Source organism: Pseudopipra pipra, chromosome 6, assembly GCF_036250125.1.
Source record: "Pseudopipra pipra isolate bDixPip1 chromosome 6, bDixPip1.hap1, whole genome shotgun sequence".
In the NCBI taxonomy this organism is placed as follows: Eukaryota; Metazoa; Chordata; class Aves; order Passeriformes; family Pipridae; genus Pseudopipra; species Pseudopipra pipra.
Window position 1 is genome coordinate 3,827,193 of NC_087554.1, and position 10,293 is coordinate 3,837,485.

Consider the following 10,293-nt stretch of genomic DNA (forward strand, 5'->3'; position numbering starts at 1 on the left):
GGCCTCAAAAAACAAAAAAAAAAACGCTTCTTCACAGGAAAGAAAGCTTGGAAGGGCTTTCTGGTGCACTTGGTTGGTATGGGTGGTCACTCCAAGGGCAGCAAGAGCTTTGTTTGGTGGTACCTTCGCTATGGGAGCAATCTTCATCTCTGTGGACTTCTGGGGCTGGAACTGGCAGTTTCTGTACAGGGCTCAAAAAACCAAAAAAAACCACTTATTGGCAGGACAGAAAGCCTGGAACCTTTGGCTTTCCGGTGCACTTCAGGGGTCAGCCTGGGAACTCCATGGCCAGCAGGAGATTTCTGGTGTGGCACCTTTGGTCTGGGAGGAATCTTCATCTGGGTGGACTTCTGGGACTCGAACTGGCAGTTTCAGTTCAGGCCTCAAAAAACCAAAAGAAACAGTTTCTTCACAGGAAAGAAAGCCTGGAAGCTTTGGCTTTCTGGTGCACTTGGTGGGTCAGCCTCGGCACTCCATGGGCAGCAAGAGCTTTTTTGCTGGTACCTTCGCACTAGGAGGAATCTTCATCTGTGTGGAATTTTTGGGTGTAGGACTCGCAGTTCCAGTGCAGGCCTCAAAAAAAACCAAAAAAAAACGCTCCTTCACAGGAAAGAAAGCCTGGAAGCTTTGGCTTTCTGGTGCACTTGGTTGGTAAGGGTGGTCACTCCATGGGCAGCAAGAGCTTTGTTTGGTGGTACCTTTGGTCTGGGAGGAATCTTCATCTCTGTGGACTTCTGAGACTGGAACTGGCAGTTTCTGTACAGGGCTCAAAAAACCAAAAAAACCCTCTTATTCACAGGACAGAAAGCCTGGAAACTTGGCTTTCTGGTGCACTTGGCGGGCCAGCCTGGGAACTCCATGGCCAGCAGGAGATTTCTGGTGTGGCACCTTTGGTCTGGGAGGAATCTTCAGCTGGGTGGACTTCTGGGACTCGAACTGGCAGTTTCAGTGCAGGCCTCAAAAAACCAAAAGAAACAGTTTCTTGACAGGAAAGAAAGCCTGGAAGCTTTGGCTTTCTGGTGCACTTGGTGGGTCAGCCTCGGCACTCCATGGGCAGCAAGAGCTTTTTTGCTGGTACCTTTCATCTGGGAGGAATTTTCATGTGTGTGGAATTTTTGGGAGTAGGACTCGCAGTTTCAGTGCAGGCCTCAAAAAACCAAAAAAAAAAACAAAAGACTTATTCGCAGGACAGAAAGCCTGGAAGTTTTGGCTTTCTGGTGCACTTCATGGGTCAGCCTGGGAACTCCATGGCCAGCAGGAGATTTCTGGTGTGGCACCTTTGGTCTAGGAGGAATCTTCATCTGGGTGGACTTCTGGGACTGGAACTGGCAGTTTCAGTGCAGGGCTCAAAAAAACAAAAAAAACCCTCTTCTTGACAGGAAAGAAAGCCTGGAAGCTTTGGCTTTCTGGTGCACTTGGTTGGTAAGCGTAGTCACTCCATGGGCAGCAAGAGCTTTGGTTGGTGGTACCTTTGGTCTGAGAGGAATCTTCATCTCTGTGGACTTCTGAGACTGGAACTGGCAGTTTCTGTACAGGGCTCAAAAAACCAAACAAAACACCTTTCTTCACAGGAAAGAAAGCCTGGAAACTTGGCTTTCTGGTGCACTTCATGGGTCAGCGTGGTCACTCCATGGGCAGCAAGAGCTTTGTTTGGTGGTACCTTTGGTCTGGGAGGAATCTTCATCTGGGTGGACTTCTAGGACTCAAACTGGCAGTTTCTGTACAGGGCTAAAAAAACCAAAAAAAAAACCCCACTTATTGGCAGGACAGAAAGCCTGGAAGCTTTGGCTTTCCGGTGCACTTGGCGGGCCAGCCTAGGAACTCCCTGGCCAGCAGGAGATTTCTGGTGTGGCACCTTTGGTCTGGGAGGAATCTTCATCTGGGTGGACTTCTGGGACTCGAACTGGCAGTTTCAGTTCAGGGCTCAAAAAACCAAAACCAACAGTTTCTTGACAGGACAGAAAGCCTGGAAGCTTTGACTTTCTGGTGCACTTGGTGGGTCAGCCTCGGCACTCCATGGGCAGCAAAAGCTTTTTTGGTGATACCTTCACTCTAGGAGGAATCTTCATCTGTGTGGAATTTTTGGGAGTAGGACTCGCAGTTTCAGTGCAGGCCTCAAAAAACCAAAAAAAAAAAACCCACTTATTGGCAGGACAGAAAGCCTGAAACCTTTGGCTTTCTGGTGCACTTGGTGGGCCAGCCTGGGAACATCATGGCCAGCAGGAGATTTCTGGTGTGGCACCTTTGGTCTGGGAGGAATCTTCATCTGGGTGGACTTCTGGGACTGGAACTGGCAGTTTCAGTGCAGGCCTCAAAAAACAAAAAAAACCCTCTTCTTGACAGGAAAGAAAGCCTGGAAGCTTTGGTTTTCAGGTGCACTTGGTTGGTAAGCGTGGTCACTCCATGGGCAGCAAGAGCTTTGTTTGGTGGTACCTTTGGTCTGGAAGCAATCTTCATCTCTGTGGACTTCTGAGACTGGAACTGGCAGTTTCTGTACAGGGCTCAAAAAACCAAAAAAACCCTCTTATTCACAGGACAGAAAGCCTGGAAACTTGGCTTTCTGGTGCACTTCATGGGTCAGCGTGGTCACTCCATGGGCAGCAAGAGCTTTGTTTGGTGGCACCTTTGGTCTGGGAGGAATCTTCATCTGGGTGGACTTCTGGGACTCGAACTGGCAGTTTCTGTACAGGGCTCAAAAAACCAAAAAAAACGCTCCTTCACAGGAAAGAAAGCCTGGAAGCTTTGGCTTTCTGGTGCACTTGGTGGGTCAGCGTGGTCACTCCATGGGCAGCAAATGCTTTTTTGGTGGTACCTTCGCTCTAGGAGGAATCTTCATCTGTGTGCAATTTTTCGGAGTAGGACTCGCAGTTTCAGTGCAGGGCTCAAAAAACAAAAAAAACACGCTTCTTGACAGGACAGAAAGCCTGGAACCTTTGGCTTTCTGGTGCACTTCATGGGTCAGCCTGGGAACTCCATGGCCAGCAGGAGATTTCTGGTGTGGCACCTTTGGTCTGGGAGGAATCTTCTTCTGGGTGGACTTCTGGGACTGGAACTGGCAGTTTCAGTGCAGGGCTCAAAAAAACAAAAAAAACCCTCTTCTTGACAGGAAAGAAAGCCTGGAAGCTTTGGCTTTCTGGTGCACTTGGTTGGTAAGCGTAGTCACTCCATGGGCAGCAAGAGCTTTGGTTGGTGGTACCTTTGGTCTGGGAGGAATCTTCATCTGGGTGGACTTCTGAGACTGGAACTGGCAGTTTCTGTACAGGGCTCAAAAAACCAAAAAAAACCTCTTATTGGCAGGACAGAAAGCCTGGAAGCTTTGGCTTTCTGGTGCACTTCATGGGTCAGCGTGGTCACTCCATGGGCAGCAAGAGCTTTGTTTGGTGGTACCTTTGGTCTGGGAGGAATCTTCATCTGGGTGGACTTCTAGGACTCAAACTGGCAGTTTCTGTACAGGGCTAAAAAAACCAAAAAAAAACTCTTCTTCACAGGAAAGAAAGCCTGGAACCTTGGCTTTCTGGTGCACTTCATGGGTCAGCGTGGTCACTCCATGGGCAGCAAAAGCTTTTTTGGTGGTACCTTCGCACTAGGAGGAATCTTCATCTGTGTGGAATTTTTGGGTGTAGGACTCGCAGTTTCAGTGTAGGGCTCCAAAAAAAAAAACACCTCTTCTTGACAGGAAAGAAAGCCTGGAAGCTTTGGCTTTCTGGTGCACTTGGTTGGTAAGGGTGGTCACTCCATGGGCAGCAAGAGCTTTGTTTGGTGGTACCTTCACTATGGGAGCAATCTTCATCTCTGTGGACTTCTGGGACTGGAACTGGCAGTTTCTGTAAAGGGCTCAAAAAACCAAAAAAAAAAACCCACTTATTGGCAGGACAGAAAGCCTGGAAGCTTTGGCTTTCCGGTGCACTTGGCGGGCCAGCCTGGGAACTCCCTGGCCAGCAGGAGATTTCTGGTGTGGCACCTTTGGTCTGGGAGGAATCTTCATCTGGGTGGACTTCTGAGACTGGAACTGGCAGTTTCTGTACAGGGCTCAAAAAACCAAAAAAACCCTCTTATTCACAGGACAGAAAGCTTGGAAGCTTTGGTTTTCAGGTGCACTTGGTTGGTAAGCGTGGTCACTCCATGGGCAGCAAGAGCTTTGTTTGGTGGTACCTTTGGTCTGGAAGCAATCTTCATCTCTGTGGACTTCTGGGGCTGGAACTGGCAGTTTCAGTGCAGGACTCAAAAAACCAAAAAAAAAAATGCTTATTGGCTGGACAGAAAGCCTGGAAGCTTTGGCTTTCTGGTGCACTTGGCGGGCCAGCCTGGGAACTCCATGGGCAGCAAGAGCTTTTTTGGTGGTACCTTTGGTCTGGGAGGAATCTTCATCTGGGTGGACTTCTGGGACTCGAACTGTAAGATTCAGTGCAGGGCTCAAAAAACCAAAAAAAAACACCTTTCTTCACAGGACAGAAAGCCTGGAAGCTTTGCCTTTCTGGTGCACTTGGTGGGTCAGCATGGTCACTCCATGGGCAGCAAGAGCTTTTTTGCTGGTACCTTTCATCGGGGAGGAATCTTCATCTGGGTGGACTTCTAGGACTCAAACTGGCAGTTTCAGTGGAGGGCTCAAAAAACCAAAAAAACCAGTTTCTTCACAGCAATGAAAGCCTGGAAGCTTTGGTTTTCTGGTGCACTTGGTGGGTCAGCCTCGGCACTCAATGGGCAGCAAGAGCTTTTTTGGTGGTACCTTCGCACTAGGAGGAATCTTCATCTGTGTGGAATTTTTGGGTGTAGGACTCGCAGTTCCAGTGCAGGCCTCAAAAAAACCCAAAAAAAAACGCTCCTTCACAGGAAAGAAAGCCTGGAAGCTTTGGCTTTCTGGTGCACTTGGTTGGTAAGGGTGGTCACTCCATGGGCAGCAAGAGCTTTGTTTGGTGGTACCTTTGGTCTGGGAGGAATCTTCATCTCTGTGGACTTCTGAGACTGGAACTGGCAGTTTCTGTACAGGGCTCAAAAAACCAAAAAAACCCTCTTATTCACAGGACAGAAAGCCTGGAAACTTGGCTTTCTGGTGCACTTCATGGGTCAGCGTGGTCACTCCATGGGCAGCAAAAGCTTTGTTTGGTGGTACCTTCGCTATGGGAGGAATCTTCATCTGGGTGGACTTCTGGGACTGGAACTGGCAGTTTCTGTACAGGGCTCAAAAAACCAAAAAAAACGCTCCTTCACAGGAAAGAAAGCCTGGAAGCTTTGGCTTTCTGGTGCACTTGGTGGGTCAGCGTGGTCACTCCATGGGCAGCAAAAGCTTTTTTGGTGGTACCTTCGCTCTAGGAGGAATCTTCATCTGTGTGCAATTTTTCGGAGTAGGACTCGCAGTTTCAGTGCAGGGCTCAAAAAACAAAAAAAACACGCTTCTTGACAGGACAGAAAGCCTGGAACCTTTGGCTTTCTGGTGCACTTCATGGGTCAGCCTGGGAACTCCATGGCCAGCAGCAGATTTCTGGTGTGGCACCTTTGGTCTGGGAGGAATCTTCATCTGGGTGGACTTCCGGGACTCGAACTGGCAGTTTCAGTGCAGGCCTCAAAAAACAAAAAAAAAAAAACGCTTCTTCACAGGAAAGAAAGCTTGGAAGCATTGCCTTTCTGGTGCACATGGTTGGTAAGGGTGGTCACTCCAAGGGCAGCAAGAGCTTTGTTTGGTGGTACCTTCGCTATGGGAGCAATCTTCATCTCTGTGGACTTCTGGGACTGGAACTGGCAGTTTCTGTACAGGGCTCAAAAAACCAAAAAAAAAACCCCACTTATTGGCAGGACAGAAAGCCCGGAAGCTTTGGCTTTCTGGTGCACTTGGCGGGCCAGCCTGGGAACTCCATGGCCAGCAGGAGATTTCTGGTGTGGCACCTTTGGTCTGGGAGGAATCTTCAGCTGGGTGGACTTCTGGGACTCGAACTGGCAGTTTCAGTGCAGGGCTCAAAAAAACAAAAAAAACCCTCTTCTTGACAGGAAAGAAAGCCTGGAAGCTTTGGCTTTCTGGTGCACTTGGTTGGTAAGCGTAGTCACTCTATGGGCAGCAAGAGCTTTGTTTGGTGGTACCTTTGGTCTGGGAGGAATCTTCATCTCTGTGGACTTCTGAGACTGGAACTGGCAGTTTCTGTACAGGGCTCAAAAAACCAAAAAAAACCACTTATTGGCAGGACAGAAAGCCTGGAAGCTTTGGCTTTCTGGTGCACTTGGTGGGTCAGCGTGGTCACTTTATGGGCAGCAAGAGCTTTGTTTGGTGGTACCTTTGGTCTGGGAGGAATCTTCATCTGGGTGGACTTCTAGGACTCAAACTGGCAGTTTCTGTACAGGGCTAAAAAAACCAAAAAAAAACTCTTCTTCACAGGAAAGAAAGCCTGGAACCTTGGCTTTCTGGTGCACTTCATGGGTCAGCGTGGTCACTCCATGGGCAGCAAAAGCTTTTTTGGTGGTACCTTCGCACTAGGAGGAATCTTCATCTGTGTGGAATTTTTGGGTGTAGGACTCGCAGTTTCAGTGCAGGGCTCCAAAAAAAAAAACACCTCTTCTTGACAGGAAAGAAAGCCTGGAAGCTTTGGCTTTCTGGTGCACTTGGTTGGTAAGGGTGGTCACTCCATGGGCAGCAAGAGCTTTGTTTGGTGGTACCTTCACTATGGGAGCAATCTTCATCTCTGTGGACTTCTGGGACTGGAACTGGCAGTTTCTGTACAGGGCTCAAAAAACCAAAAAAAAAAACCCACTTATTGGCAGGACAGAAAGCCTGGAAGCTTTGGCTTTCCGGTGCACTTGGCGGGCCAGCCTGGGAACTCCCTGGCCAGCAGGAGATTTCTGGTGTGGCACCTTTGGTCTGGGAGGAATCTTCATCTGGGTGGACTTCTGAGACTGGAACTGGCAGTTTCTGTACAGGGCTCAAAAAACCAAAAAAACCCTCTTATTCACAGGACAGAAAGCTTGGAAGCTTTGGTTTTCAGGTGCACTTGGTTGGTAAGCGTGGTCACTCCATGGGCAGCAAGAGCTTTGTTTGGTGGTACCTTTGGTCTGGAAGCAATCTTCATCTCTGTGGACTTCTGGGGCTGGAACTGGCAGTTTCAGTGCAGGACTCAAAAAACCAAAAAAAAAAATGCTTATTGGCTGGACAGAAAGCCTGGAAGCTTTGGCTTTCTGGTGCACTTGGCGGGCCAGCCTGGGAACTCCATGGGCAGCAAGAGCTTTTTTGGTGGTACCTTTGGTCTGGGAGGAATCTTCATCTGGGTGGACTTCTGGGACTCGAACTGTAAGATTCAGTGCAGGGCCCAAAACCAAAAAAAAAACACCTTTCTTCACAGGACAGAAAGCCTGGAAGCTTTGCCTTTCTGGTGCACTTGGTGGGTCAGCATGGTCACTCCATGGGCAGCAAGAGCTTTTTTGCTGGTACCTTTCATCGGGGAGGAATCTTCATCTGGGTGGACTTCTAGGACTCAAACTGGCAGTTTCAGTGCAGGGCTCAAAAAACCAAAAAAACCAGTTTCTTCACAGCAATGAAAGCCTGGAAGCTTTGGCTTTCTGGTGCACTTGGTGGGTCAGCCTCGGCACTCAATGGGCAGCAAGAGCTTTTTTGGTGGTACCTTCGCACTAGGAGGAATCTTCATCTGTGTGGAATTTTTGGGTGTAGGACTCGCAGTTCCAGTGCAGGCCTCAAAAAAACCCAAAAAAAAACGCTCCTTCACAGGAAAGAAAGCTTGGAAGCTTTGGCTTTCTGGTGCACTTGGTTGGTAAGGGTGGTCACTCCATGGGCAGCAAGAGCTTTGTTTGGTGGTACCTTTGGTCTGGGAGGAATCTTCATCTCTGTGGACTTCTGAGACTGGAACTGGCAGTTTCTGTACAGGGCTCAAAAAACCAAAAAAACCCTCTTATTCACAGGACAGAAAGCCTGGAAACTTGGCTTTCTGGTGCACTTCATGGGTCAGCGTGGTCACTCCATGGGCAGCAAAAGCTTTGTTTGGTGGTACCTTCGCTATGGGAGGAATCTTCATCTGGGTGGACTTCTGGGACTGGAACTGGCAGTTTCTGTACAGGGCTCAAAAAACCAAAAAAAAACGCTCCTTCACAGGAAAGAAAGCCTGGAAGCTTTGGCTTTCTGGTGCACTTGGTGGGTCAGCGTGGTCACTCCATGGGCAGCAAAAGCTTTTTTGGTGGTACCTTCGCTCTAGGAGGAATCTTCATCTGTGTGCAATTTTTCGGAGTAGGACTCGCAGTTTCAGTGCAGGGCTCAAAAAACAAAAAAAACACGCTTCTTGACAGGACAGAAAGCCTGGAACCTTTGGCTTTCTGGTGCACTTCATGGGTCAGCCTGGGAACTCCATGGCCAGCAGCAGATTTCTGGTGTGGCACCTTTGGTCTGGGAGGAATCTTCATCTGGGTGGACTTCCGGGACTCGAACTGGCAGTTTCAGTGCAGGCCTCAAAAAACAAAAAAAAAAAAAACGCTTCTTCACAGGAAAGAAAGCTTGGAAGCTTTGCCTTTCTGGTGCACATGGTTGGTAAGGGTGGTCACTCCAAGGGCAGCAAGAGCTTTGTTTGGTGGTACCTTCGCTATGGGAGCAATCTTCATCTCTGTGGACTTCTGGGACTGGAACTGGCAGTTTCTGTACAGGGCTCAAAAAACCAAAAAAAAACCCCACTTATTGGCAGGACAGAAAGCCTGGAAGCTTTGGCTTTCTGGTGCACTTCATGGGTCAGCCTGGGAACTCCATGGCCAGCAGGAGATTTCTGGTGTGGCACCTTTGGTCTGGGAGGAATCTTCATCTGGGTGGACTTCTGGGACTGGAACTGGCAGTTTCAGTGCAGGGCTCAAAAAACCAAAAAAACCTCTTCTTGACAGGACAGAAAGCCTGGAAGCTTTGGCTTTCCGGTGCACTTGGCGGGCCAGCCTGGGAACTCCCTGGCCAGCAGGAGATTTCTGGTATGGCACCTTTGGTCTGGGAGGAATCTTCATCTGGGTGGACTTCTGAGACTGGAACTGGCAGTTTCTGTACAGGGCTCAAAAAACCAAAAAAAACCCTCTTATTCACAGGACAGAAAGCTTGGAAGCTTTGGTTTTCAGGTGCACTTGGTTGGTAAGCGTGGTCACTCCATGGGCAGCAAGAGCTTTGTTTGGTGGTACCTTTGGTCTGGAAGCAATCTTCATCTGGGTGGACTTCTGGGGCTGGAACTGGCAGTTTCAGTGCAGGACTCAAAAAACCAAAAAAAAAAATGCTTATTGGCTGGACAGAAAGCCTGGAAGCTTTGGCTTCTGGTGCACTTGGCGGGCCAGCCTGGGAACTCCATGGGCAGCAAGAGCTTTTTTGGTGGTACCTTTGGTCTGGGAGGAATCTTCATCTGGGTGGACTTCTGGGACTCGAACTGTAAGATTCAGTGCAGGGCTCAAAAAACCAAAAAAAAACACCTTTCTTCACAGGACAGAAAGCCTGGAAGCTTTGCCTTTCTGGTGCACTTGGTGGGTCAGCATGGTCACTCCATGGGCAGCAAGAGCTTTTTTGCTGGTACCTTTCATCGGGGAGGAATCTTCATCTGGGTGGACTTCTAGGACTCAAACTGGCAGTTTCAGTGGAGGGCTCAAAAAACCAAAAAAACCAGTTTCTTCACAGCAATGAAAGCCTGGAAGCTTTGGCTTTCTGGTGCACTTGGTGGGTCAGCCTCGGCACTCAATGGGCAGCAAGAGCTTTTTTGGTGGTACCTTCGCACTAGGAGGAATCTTCATCTGTGTGGAATTTTTGGGTGTAGGACTCGCAGTTCCAGTGCAGGCCTCAAAAAAAACCAAAAAAAAACGCTCCTTCACAGGAAAGAAAGCTTGGAAGCTTTGGCTTTCTGGTGCACTTGGTTGGTAAGGGTGGTCACTCCATGGGCAGCAAGAGCTTTGTTGGTGGTACCTTTGGTCTGGGAGGAATCTTCATCTCTGTGGACTTCTGAGACTGGAACTGGCAGTTTCTGTACAGGGCTCAAAAAAACCAAAAAAACCCTCTTATTCACAGGACAGAAAGCCTGGAAACTTGGCTTTCTGGTGCACTTGGTTGGTAAGGGTGGTCACTCCATGGGCAGCAAGAGCTTTGTTTGGTGGTACCTTCGCTATGGGAGGAATCTTCATCTGGGTGGACTTCTGGGACTGGAACTGGCAGTTTCTGTACAGGGCTCAAAAAACCAAAAAAAAACGCTCCTTCACAGGAAAGAAAGCCTGGAAGCTTTGGCTTTCTGGTGCACTTGGTGGGTCAGCGTGGTCACTCCATGGGCAGCAAAAGCTTTTTTGGTGGTACCTTCGCTC